The sequence below is a fragment of the Vulpes lagopus genome, chromosome 4, assembly GCF_018345385.1.
Source record: "Vulpes lagopus strain Blue_001 chromosome 4, ASM1834538v1, whole genome shotgun sequence".
In the NCBI taxonomy this organism is placed as follows: Eukaryota; Metazoa; Chordata; class Mammalia; order Carnivora; family Canidae; genus Vulpes; species Vulpes lagopus.
Genome location: NC_054827.1, coordinates 79300362 through 79313079, shown reverse-complemented (window position 1 = coordinate 79313079; position 12718 = coordinate 79300362).

Sequence of the window (12718 nt, the reverse complement as noted above, 5' to 3'; positions counted from 1 at the left end):
TTAGAATATTCCTGAACCACAAATGATACAGACTAGACTATATGCAAGTTGGCTTGTAGTCATTGAATGAAAAAGCATTCTGCTTATGGTATACAAATCTCAATTCATGCTTTCAATCCCCATTCAGTTAGTGGTTGGGTATGGTTTAATTGTGTCATTGAATACAGATATATGTAACTCTGTCCTTAAAGGGAAAAAAATTTAATCATCCTTCCTCACTTAATCATCCTTCCTCAGAGCTACGACATCAAACAGAATTTACGAAAGTGGTTCACTTGGTAATGTTCAATATTCATTGTATAAGTATTCATATTCATAATATATGCTAGGTAATGTAAAATACACAGCTTATATACTATATGATCCCTAACTTCAAGAAACTGATTATCCAGTTGAGGAGTTAAGACATTCTTATAAAAGTGTCATATAGCAATACATATATTTAAATATCAGCTAAAAACACAAGGTGGCACAAAGTAGACTAAAATTAAGTTGAAAAACTTCACTACACTCTTCTATCTCCTAGGTAGCAGACTGGAGGCTTCCTCTCCATTAGGTCTCTCACCTAACTTCTCAACCCTGTGAGATATCCTCGTACTTTCTAGAGAAGGCAGGGGCTGGGAAAGTGGATGAATTATCTGGGTCACATAGCCCCTGAGTGACTGAACAAGGCTTTACTTTAGTTCACCTCCATAAACATGTATTGAACATGTGTTTTGTACCAGGCATAGTATTTGGCACTGGAATAAATAAAATTAAAAACCAGTTTGAGGCAGCGTGCAGGCTTATAAGGAATAAGATATAAAAAGTTTAACGTGAGCAGAATGTAGTAAGTGCTGAAATAGATGTTCGCATATGGGATGAGGAGAACAGAGGAGGAAAGGTGACAGGCTTCCTAGACAGGCACAGGCACAAGCAAAGGTACACTGGTCTGAATAACAGGGAGAGTGGGAGATGCAGCTTTTGCAGCACACCCTGGTAACTCGTTTAGGCCACTGAGGGAATCATGTCGAACTTTATACATTCATAACAGCAAGTAATCCCCAGAGCTGAGGTAATAAGGAAAGGCTGGAATGATGTTGGCCTTGACTTTTGAAATTTGGGTAGTTTCTGAATAGAGATAAGAAATAACTGGATATTGCAAGTGAAGGCAAAGAGACCAACAAATACTTACAAAGATATGTAAAACCAATACAGCAGACGAAGAGATGCACAGGCGATCCAGTAGAATGTTCATTTTCCAATTTTGGCTATCAGTTGCCATGTACAAGCTCGAAATTTGTTATCCCTAGAACAAGTCCATCTCTAAAAATGTCAATTTCTCTGGCAACAGTTTCTTAGCTTCTAGGTTTCATTCAGTCATACCTATTATCCAAATTGATCAAGATCTTGAATCTCTTCATTCTGAAAATTGTTTATCTCCATTAGCCCTAAGTCCCAAATGATTTAGACTTCCTGGTCTACCACTACAATGTCTTTTGTCACCTCAAAGTCCTTACCAAATTTTCCTTCCGTATCATAATCTTTGTGGAAAAACTTCAGGTAGATCAATTGTTCTTTGTTCCCTAGCTCTCCTTGCCATTATTCAAGAGATGATTATTATCTCTATTCTTTATGCTGGCTACCTTTCTACCTTCAGCTTATTCTCTTCACAAAGAAAACAGAACCCATAGTCCGAGTAGTACAGGCAAATGAAACATCAGCACCAGCTGTGTCTAACTCTTTCACCCCAGGTATAGAGGTGCATGAGGTCAATCCTTTCACTGGGGCTCTGGAGTCTCCCTCCCATGGCCCTGCTCATCCATCTTGGGTTTTCAAGCATCACAGGACTTCAAAAATCCTTTCTTCCCTTTTTCAGATTCTTATATTTTTAACTGGATCTTTCTCAAATAATATTGTTTCAATATTCTTGAGGCTCTCCAATTTTAAAAATAAACCAACACCCTCATCCTCAAGTCACTATTTAAATACTGTCCTATCTCTCCCTTTTATAGACAAACTTTTTGAAAAAGTGGCCTAGAGTCACTGTTTTATCCTTCCCTCACTTTCTAAGCATTCCTTAATCCATTGCAATCTGCACCATTGTACTTGTAAAACGTGGTATTTCTAATTCCTCCTCTTCGAACCAATTGTTTTGATTCAATAATACAATTCTCTGCCATTTTCTTTAGACTCTTTTCTCACTGCTATTTCCTAAATATTAGTGTCTTCAGGGTTTTCTCTTTAGGCACTGGCTCTTACCATTATATGCCTCCTACCTGAGGAATATCGTTTATAGCTTAATTGCTTGTAGCTTCATTTACCACCTCCATGTGGAAGAATCTAATCCAAGGAATAAACCTTCAACTACCGTCTTTTTGATGAGCTTCAGTCAATTCTATATATTTAACTACTCAACTTCTCTGCTTGAATGTTCTACAACTATCTGAAAGATTGCATGTGCAAAACTGAGTGTATCATCTCCTTTCTTCCCCCTTCCAGACAGGCATCCTGAATATTTCTCAAATCCATGAACTTTTTTTTTCCCTAAAAACATTTTTCTCATTTGACTAAGATAAACTAAGCGACCGAGTCATTTAAGACATTTATTATTGAGTATGAAAGTTATAATTCAGAGAGATAAAGGAAACAAAATTAAATGCAGCCAACAATACACTTCTTTAAATTGCAACAGTTGAATGAACCACAGCTAAAATACTAAATTTCAAAAGCCTAAATGATATAAAATATTTTAAGCAAGTTAAGGACAGAAGGCCTTTCCTTTTTATTTTCGTATTCTTAGCTTTCAGCACTATAAACCACAAAAGAGTTGCTGGTCAATTAATACTTATTTAATAAATTGGTAGGTTTGAAAAGTGAGAAGCAGTACAAGATTGTCACCAAAGCATTCACATACTGTTATGAGTCTCCTATGACTTATTCTATGTACTATATGGCTGATGAACTAAGGATGTCAAGACTTTTCCTATTTATGTCTTATGGAATTACAGACTTCTTTAGAACATGACAGTAATAAATAATAGAGATAAGGTAGTAACAAAGGAGTATTAGGCATTAAAATGACTAGCCAAATTAACTTTGTATAAAAACAAAACTCTACTTTACAGCCTTAGTTTGCAAACCTGACCACTATCATAGGGAATTTTTTTTTTTACTAGCTCAATCCTACCTATAACCATAAATGGAAAACTAACATTTTGTACATTTGCTAATGAAGAAAGTGGACTCTCCTTAAGCCAAAACGAACTTTATCTTCTTATTCCTCAATAAAGTCATTTCCTTCCTAAGCAGTGAGTATGGACTAAAATGTTCACAGAAATTGGTTAAGTCCAGCTTACCTTTAAGTAATTGATTCTCTGGACTTAGAGCAAACAAAAATTGAATTTTACTGTGGTGTCATCCTTTTATTGTGAAATATGCAAATGTTAAAGATAGTATAGGAAACCTAAGTGCATAATTTAATGAATTATAAAAAAATGAAACATCTCTGTAACCACCATCAGGATTCAGAATAGAAGTTTCCCAACAGCTTACCTATTGCATTCTGTCTGGATATTTATGGTAATATTTTCCTTGCTTTTCTTTGTAGTTTTACTACCTAAAAATGTATCACTAAATAATATAATTTAGTCTTGCTTCTTGTAAAGTGTATATAAATGGAATCCGAAGTATATATTTACTTGGTGTGATTTCTGACTACCTTCACCCAGTGTTAGGCTTTTAAGATTTCTTTGTTTAGGTATATCTATCTTTCATTTATTTGAATTGCTATTAATAATCCATTGTATGAATATAAGTTAATTTATATTTCCATTCTATCCAATGCACATTTTGATTGCTTACAGTTTATGGCTATTATGAATAAAGATGCTATGGCATTTGTGTGTATATATACTAATATATCTAATCATGCCTTTTTTATGGTATATAATTAGAAGTGAATTGCTGGCTATGAAAAAATATATATCCTTAACTTCGCTAAAAAGAAAAACAATGAAAGTAGAAAGATTTTTATCAGTTGGTTGTACCAGGTTAGTGGGCTTTATTTAAGAACAGAGTTTCTCAAATTCTAAAGGTAAATTCCATGTCACACTCCATATTTCACATGGAAAGAAATGCATAGTATGACAAAAATTTCAAAATAAAAGGAAAATTAAGTACTAATGCCTAAAAGGCACTTACATATGTTTGTACATTTTCTATGATGAAAATATATGTTTTTTCATAAAAGTCCTAAGAATGTATTAACCACATTTTTCTGAATTGTTAGTCAAGCTATAGTGTAACAGAAATAGAATATAGGTTATAATGCTTAGATTTTCATTTTATTGAATTCACATTTCTCTCATAATATTCAAATGCTAGAAATCGTCCAATGTACAATTAAACAATCATTGTATGGACTCTTAATATGTAGCTCCTACTTTTATATTTATAAAATCTCGGGACGCCTGGGTAGCTCAGCAGTTGAACGTCTGCCTTTGGCTCAGGGCATGATCCCAGCATCCTGGGATTGAGTCCCACATCAGGCTCCTTATGAGAAGCCTGCTTCTACCTCTGCCTGTGTGTCTCTGACTCTCTCTCTGTCTCTCATGAATAAATAAAATCTTAAAAGAAAATCTCAAGCAGGGGAGAAGCTTCACACCAAAAACAGCAAATAAAAATACTACTTTCTTTGACCTGGGAACTACTCTTTGACTAGCTCTCCTGAAAAAACAAAAAGAAGAAAGAAAAAATTCCCCATACTTTGATTTATCATGAAATCCCTTTCCTTAAATTGCATCAGAGTTTTTGAAACCAGTATATGAGAGATTTTTTTTTTAAGAGTTTGTGTCATGGTCCTAAAGACGCCACTGAGAAGAAGGTAGATTTGGTCTCTGTTGTCATATAGTTTAGAGTCTAAAGGAAATGCAGAAGAGGAAAGAAACAGTTATTATGAAAGAAGTAAAAAGGCACACTAAAAAGGGCACTTGATCGAGGAAGACCTGAAGGATTAAAAAGGCATGATGGAGAGGGAAGGATAAGCTGTCTTCTAGGAAGGGCCACAAAGGCCCAGAAGTGAGAAAGGAACTATAGAAGGATCAGAAATTCACATAAGCATTTTTGAAGTCAAGCGGACATAGGATGAAATCTCAATTCCTTCAATTAGTAAGCTGTGTGACTTTGGTTAAGTCACTTACCATTTCTATTCTTATAAAATGAGGGTAATGATACTTATATATGATCTTTGTAGGGGTCAGCTAAGGTAACATTTATAAATAAAAAAAAATCACAAAGGCAGATAGCAATTTTTGTAGCAGAATCAGATATTTTGGAGTTAGGTGGCCATTCATGTGAGGCAGGAATATGAAGAAATGAGCAGGTTGAATCATCAAGACTTTTTGGGACATATTAAATAATCCAGTCCTTAATGCTAAGAACAAAAAGGAGTGACACCAACAGATCTGTGTTTCAGAAATGGTACTCAGGCTGTAGAAGTGGTTGGAAGGGAAGGAAAGTCAGAAAATCAAGTGAGGACCTGAATGAGGTTAGTGGCAGTGTAGATAGTGGGAATTGGGTACATTTAAAAGACACTGAAAATGCGGGACAGATCCATTTCTGGCAGTGTGACAGATGAGGACTAAAACTCTTCCTCTATATACCTTAATAATTGTATGTGTGTTTCTGTAGGTATGCAGTATATCTATATATCTATATGTTTTCTTTAATTAATAAATAAGCTTTCAAGTCAGAAAGGAAAATACAAATGCTCTGGGATAAAAAATGAAGCATGGGCATAGTTCCAGTGAAGTTAGTAAGCAGTTAAGGTTAACTGCTACCATAGGTGTGTCTACTGATCTTAGGTAACCTAGTGGTTAGATTTTAATGGTCAGCACATATGAGGGACAAAAGACAAAAGCCTCCCTCTGCATCTACCCTTCACTAACCTTCACATGGATACTGGATTCATAAAGAGCTACTTCAAGAAAAAGAATAATCTAAAAAATAATACTATGTAATATTGATATCATACGAGTAGCTTTAAGGCAAAAATCCCATTGCTAGAAATGAAAAAGGTAGTAATATAATAATAAATGCTTCAATTCATCAGGAAGATATAATAATTTTAAACTTCTAAACACCTAATAATACAGCTTCAAAATAGATGAAGTGAAATCCTGACATCAAAATGAGATATTTCAACACAGGTTATAACAACTATTAAATCAAGATGAAATAATCAGTAAGGATATGAAAGATTTTTAGTGACACTATTAAACTAGGTTTTGTTTAACAATTAACACATATGTGTAAAGTACATGTAAAGAGCTGTGTGCCCATCTTCTGTGGTAAATTCACTCATTTCAAGCACACATTGAACATGTTTCACAAGTCTTAAAAAATTCAGTCAATACACATTGATCAAAATGGCTTAATACTAAAGCATATAATGTCTAAATTGCTAACATTTAATAAAGTTAGAAATCAACAAAACCAAAAATACATTAAAAATTTAAATCATATACTGCATAAACAACTCATGGGGCAAAGCAAATTTCATAACAGAAATAAGAAAATATTTAGACCTGATCAGTAATAAGGAATATTTCAAATCCTGTGGGATGCAACCAAAAAAAAAAAAATTCTCAAAAGGAAATCTATACCCTTTAATATTGATCTCAGAATTTTCAAAGCTGTATTCAACTTCAGAAGTTAGCAAAAGCAAAAGAGCCTGAAAAGTACATCAAGTAAGAGTAAGGATATAATAAAGTTATGTCAGAAATTACTGAGATATAAAATGAAGTGAAGGTATTAATAAAGGCAAAAGTTGAACTATAAGGAAAAAAAATGGTAAGATAGAGGTAAACTATTACTGCTTCCAAGTAACTTTATCCTAGATGTTGTGAAGCTCTTCGTAAAACAAGAAAAGGAATTAGGAAGAAACAAAACTGTCATAAATAACAGATGACATGATTATCTATATGCAAAACTTAAAAGACTAATTATTAAAATGAAAGAGTGTAGCAACTTATTATATATAATATGTATACCATGTTTAAGAATATGTTGATTCAATATTGTGAACTATCAATTCTCTGGTTACATATTTATACTTTCAACACAAATTTTTAGAAAAAAATATTTTATTTATTCATGAGAGACAGAGAGAGAGAGAGAGAGGCAGAGAGACAGGCCTCTAGAAAGAGAAGCAGGCTCCATGCAGGGAGCCTGATGTGGGACTCGATCCCAGGACTCTGGGATCACACCCTGAACCGAAGGCAGACATCCAACCACTGAGCTACCCAGGCATCCCCTTTCAACACAAATTTAAAGAAAACTTCAACAGGATTTTTTTCACAGGCTATGGCAACTAAAAACAAAACAAAACAAAAAACGCATACTGGTAAGAGAAAACACAGGACATTCTTGAAGCAAAGCAAGGTAACTTTGCTCTATTGGACATCCAGACTTTACGATGAAGCCACCGATTTAACAGTGTGATTTTGGCACAAGGATAGAAAACATACCAACAAAAGACAGCCAAGAAGTAAACCCACCAGGGTATAAAGACATGATCCAAAATGGGGAAACCAATACACAGTGCAACCAATGGCAACTGAATAATTGATTTCTAATTGTTAAAAAAAAAAAAAGGAAAAAATTGTCTATCACACCATACACAAAAATCAATTCTAGATGGGTTAAAATCTTAAATGTTGAAAAAACATTTTAAATTTTTACAGGAAATTGAAGGATATCTCTATGACTTTGTCAGTGTAAATGGATTTCTTAAATGAGATACAAATCACTTAATATAAACAAAATTTGGGTTACCTGATTTACATTAAAAATAAGAACTATTGATTAAAAGAACTCTTCTGTTGATTACAAATAAGAAAAAGCTACCAATGGGGATAATAAAATATGCATGCTCATAACTGGAAAATAATATTAATCTCTATATATGAAGGACTTCACTATATTATTCACTAAGAAATGGGAAACAACCTAACAAAAAATGGACAAAAATACATACACATAGATTTCACAGAAAACAAATGGCCAACAATTAAAGGGTTAAATTTAAACTTTAAATTTAAATTTCAGAAAAATTCACATCACACCCACCATACTGACAAAAATAAATATCTTGAAAAATAAAATGTTGGTCAGGATATGGAGCAACAAGAACTCTTAAACACTGCAAGACGGAATTTAAATTTTTAATCTATATACTGGAAAATAACTTAGTGTTAACTTGTAAAGTTGGAAATATGCATGTACTGCAATCCATAAATTAAGGCTTTTTTTCATATCATGTGAATTGAGGATATGTACAATTTCAAAGTAGCATTTTAATAATAAAAGAAAAATTAAAACACAAATGACCACCATTAAGTAAATGTATAATTTGTTATATATTTATAAAATGTTATACCATTATATGACACAGATTTCAAGTTAACTGCTTCTACATGCAACAAGATGGATAAATCTCAAGACAGTGTTGAGTGAAAAAAGCAAATTGTTAAAGAAAGCTTACAATAGAATACCATTTTTATAGAGTTCCAAACCAGGCAATGCTAACTGCGTCGTTGGGCGATACATATAAAGAAGAACAAGATAATGATTAACACAAAATTTTTAGAATAGTAATTAACTCTAGCGGAGGAAGAACTAGGATGCTCTATGGAGAAACAAAGTGAAATTCAACAAAAAGTAATAGTGATTTTATTTTTTAATTTGAGTTATGAGGTTATGGGTTTAATTTTACGATTATGCTTTATATATCTGTGCTACAAATATACACATTCATCATTAAATTTTTAAATGAAGCTGAAGTTGAATTGCCAGTATTTGTTAATTTGTAACTGGTAAGGCAGAGGAAAGAGCAACGGAGTCCTAAGCTGGTGAATTGAGCTACTGAGTGGATGGTGTTGCTTTTAATGATGAGGAGGATCAGGCAAGGGGGGTATAAGCAAGTGAGAGGGAAGAATGATGACGAAATAAGCTGTGAACTGTTTAATTCGGTTACCTGCAATACATCTTAGTAAAATGTTAGGTCAATTACGATGTAGGACTGAATATGGAAAGAGAATACATAGATAGTTTTGGGAATCACTGGCATAATAGATTGGCTCTGAGGCCACTGAAATGAATGAAATTACCCGCGGGTGAGTGTGGAGGTTGAGTAGTAGAGGAGAATAGAAGGGGGATGGTATATACCTTTATATATGCACAAGTTAGAAATCCCAGGGAGCTCTCAGGAAGTAAAGGATTAATAAATATAAGTCCTTGAACTGAAATTTACCTACAATAAATTATGCAAGTCCTTCTTTAAGTCTCAGAATACACAGGCAAATGATGCAGAAAAATGTACAACATGGAGTCTTTGCAATTCCTGGTTCTGGCTGGCTGCAAGAAAACCTCAAGTAAAGCTCTTCCACCTTGATGTGGCCTGCTGGCAAATGATCATCTCTCAATAAGTTTTTTTTTTTTAATACCAGAGCCTAGGGAATTCTGAAGTGTTCTACTCTCACTTTCCTGTCTGCCTTAAAGAGGTAAACAGTGCCAGTGTGAGCCACCTATGAAGAGGCCCAGGTGGCAAGGAAGTGCAGATAGCCTGCAGGACCTACAGGCCTTGGTTATATAGCCATTACAAAGTGAATTCTGTCCAAACTTGAATGAGCACGGAAGTAGATTCCTCCCCGGATGACCTTCCAGATGAGAACCCAGGTGGACTGAAGCCATAGAAGACCTTCCAGATGAGAACCCAGGTGGACTGAGCCAGAGAAGAAAACCAAACTAAGCCACGCCCAAAATCCTGTCCCACAGAAACTGTGTGATGAAACTATGCAGTGTTTAAGGTAGTAATTTGTTATGAATCAATAGAAAACAAATACTATGCATATGCATTGTATATATTCATCAAGATCTATATGCATAGTGGGGAGGAAAGTAGAAAAAAAATCGCAGGCTTATTTCTGTAGGAAGATTTTTTTTCCTGAAAGTTTAATGGTTAGGAGCAACCAGCTTTCTCCTCAAAGAATGTACATACTAAAGTAGGCAGTCCCCATCTGGGTAAGGTGAATGAGTCAGAAACATCGATTTCTGAATGCACAAAGGAAGAATCTAAGAACTTCGCTTGCAGATTATATCACTCATTCTCTGAGCTTTCCATTTGATCATTTTGAGTTTCTGCCCCTAACTTAAGTGTATCTCTTTTAAGAGAAGCATTCATAGTTTGCAAGAGGCAATAGCCAATGGCAGTGCTCTCCTGGTTGAAACCCAACTTCCAGTGAATAACATTTCTCCCTAGTTTAAAATACTATAAACCTTAAATTGGGATGGTTAAGTAAACACAATTAGCTGAGTTTTTCTGCATCCTTGATATCATTTACTGGTTGCTTTTACAAATTGACAAACAAATAATAAAATCCTGGAAGGTTTGGGCAAAAGACAAAGAAAAGTGATAATATTTGGAAGTCTTTAACGTTAAATTGTATTTCATATTACGAAGCTATTCATATTAGGCACAAAAGAATATAAATCTGGACCTCACAAATTCTTAGTAAAAAGAAATTCTCAATGAAATATTGGGCATCTTAAGTGTCTTTCTTTTTCATGTGTTTTTCATTGATGCTATAAAGAATTCATTGAAGGTCAGCCATTCTTTTTGAGGTCTCCATAGTAACTGTGATCTTAACCACATCTTTGATTTAGAACATCAAAATGTCAAAATTGATATCAAACTCATGAACACCAGATCAGGGCATTGGTACCATATTTGATGCAACATCAAAAGTAGTCACTTGTTTGTTCTTATGTGTTCATGTTGTTTCTAGCTCTCTTTTCCTATTCTCTTTTCCTATTCTCTATCCTAGAGAACATAACTTGGAAATCTTAAAACACTGACAATAGAGAAGTTATCTGTAGGCTGAAGTATACCTGAACAGCTGGAGAAGGTGTTCAGATACTCAAGAGGAAGCCTCCAAAGCTGATTTATACAAGGCAGGAGTAGCTCACTAGTTGAACTATTAGATGAGAATCATAAAAATTAGGAGTGTGTGATCTGATTCTAGAAAGACATTTTAATTCAAGAGGGTAAGCTAGATGAATATTACAAAGAAAAGAGAATGTCGATATTCATTGGAAAAACAGAAGAACCACCAGAGAAATAAATGCAGAAGGATTATATTAGCAAATGAAGTTGGGAACTGCCTTAAGAGTATAACAGGTGGGAGAAACACCAGACCTTGAAGGGAGCAGAATTCCTTTGAACTACTTATAGATGGTGACCTCAAAGACTGGTAAATTATTGGGGAGACAGACTCAGCTTTAACACAGCTGCTCTCTGGCATTATGAATGGCATGAAAATGGACCTAGGAATTGGTAAAATAGTAAACAGATAAACCAACAGTTAAAAAATAGAAGTCTGCAAGCTGTGAAGCCTATCCATCAATTATGTAAGAAAGCTTTCTTCAAGCAAGAAATGAACACAAGGCAAGAATCCTCAGCTCATATTAATCTCAACAACTCTGTCTTTAACTCAAGTTCATTTTGATTTAAACCCAGTCTAGTGTGAGTCTCTAGTCTGTGGTGTAAATCAGTTTTGGGATTTAGCTCAGTTCTCTCTATAGCTTCTCCTCCCTAGCTGCACAAGGGGACCCCTCTGGGAAGCTGAGAAAAAAGGTAAGATGAGGTTCTTAGTGATCCATCCAAGCACTGAAAACACTCTCTTTCCAGTGGTCTATTATTTACAATTATACCATTTGCCCTAAGGAAAGAAAAAGAGTACGCTGTCTTTTCAATAACTGAGCTACACTAAGTAACTGTCGTTAAAAAAAAAAAAAAGTGCTACTTCAGGGCTCAGAAAAATTATTATTCTGAGACTAATGCATGTCACACCTTAGTATACATAATGATCACCTGAGAAGCTTGTTAGAACAAAGATCTGGCCCCTATGCTCAGAGAGTCTTTCGCAGAGATCTTCAGTGATGGTTTTCCCCTATCCAGCCCACACCAAACTCTTATGGTGAGGCTTGGTTAGAGAAATTTAGGTCTGTAGGAAATTCTGTATGTTCACTTTTTCAAACACATCAGTAGATGCTAAAAAGGCAGTATTGTCATGAATCAGTACATTGGCCTTATTAACATTTCTATTTAAATTAAAAACTTGCATATGATTGCTTTATCATCTTACTAAAAGGTGCTAAATAGTATTTAAAAAATTTTAATATTGCTTAGCTTCATGTTTCTAGTAGGAGAACCTAAGTTGGTTTCCTCCAAAATTTCCCCACATTTCTGAGGGAAAAGAGATGCTGATATTTTACTGGGCATCTACCACATGCCAGGCATCCTACTAGTCCTTTAAATGGTTTTACTTAATTCCCACAATAGCCCCTATGAAATAGGACTGTACATATCAGGAAGGGAGACAGAACATAAAGACTCCTAACTCGGGGAAACAAACTAAGGGTGGTGGGAGGGGAGGAGGGCGGGTGTTGGAGGGGAATGGGTGACGGGCACTGAGGTGGACACTTGATGGGATGAGCACTGGGTGTTTTTCTGTATGTTGGTAAATTGAACACCAATAAAAATTAATTAAAAAAAAAAAGGACTATACTCATCCTCATCTTATAAATGATATGAGATACAGAGAGATTGAGTCACTACATAAAATTGCATGGCTCAAAAGCAAATAAACTGAGATTTGAATACGATTTCTTACTATTT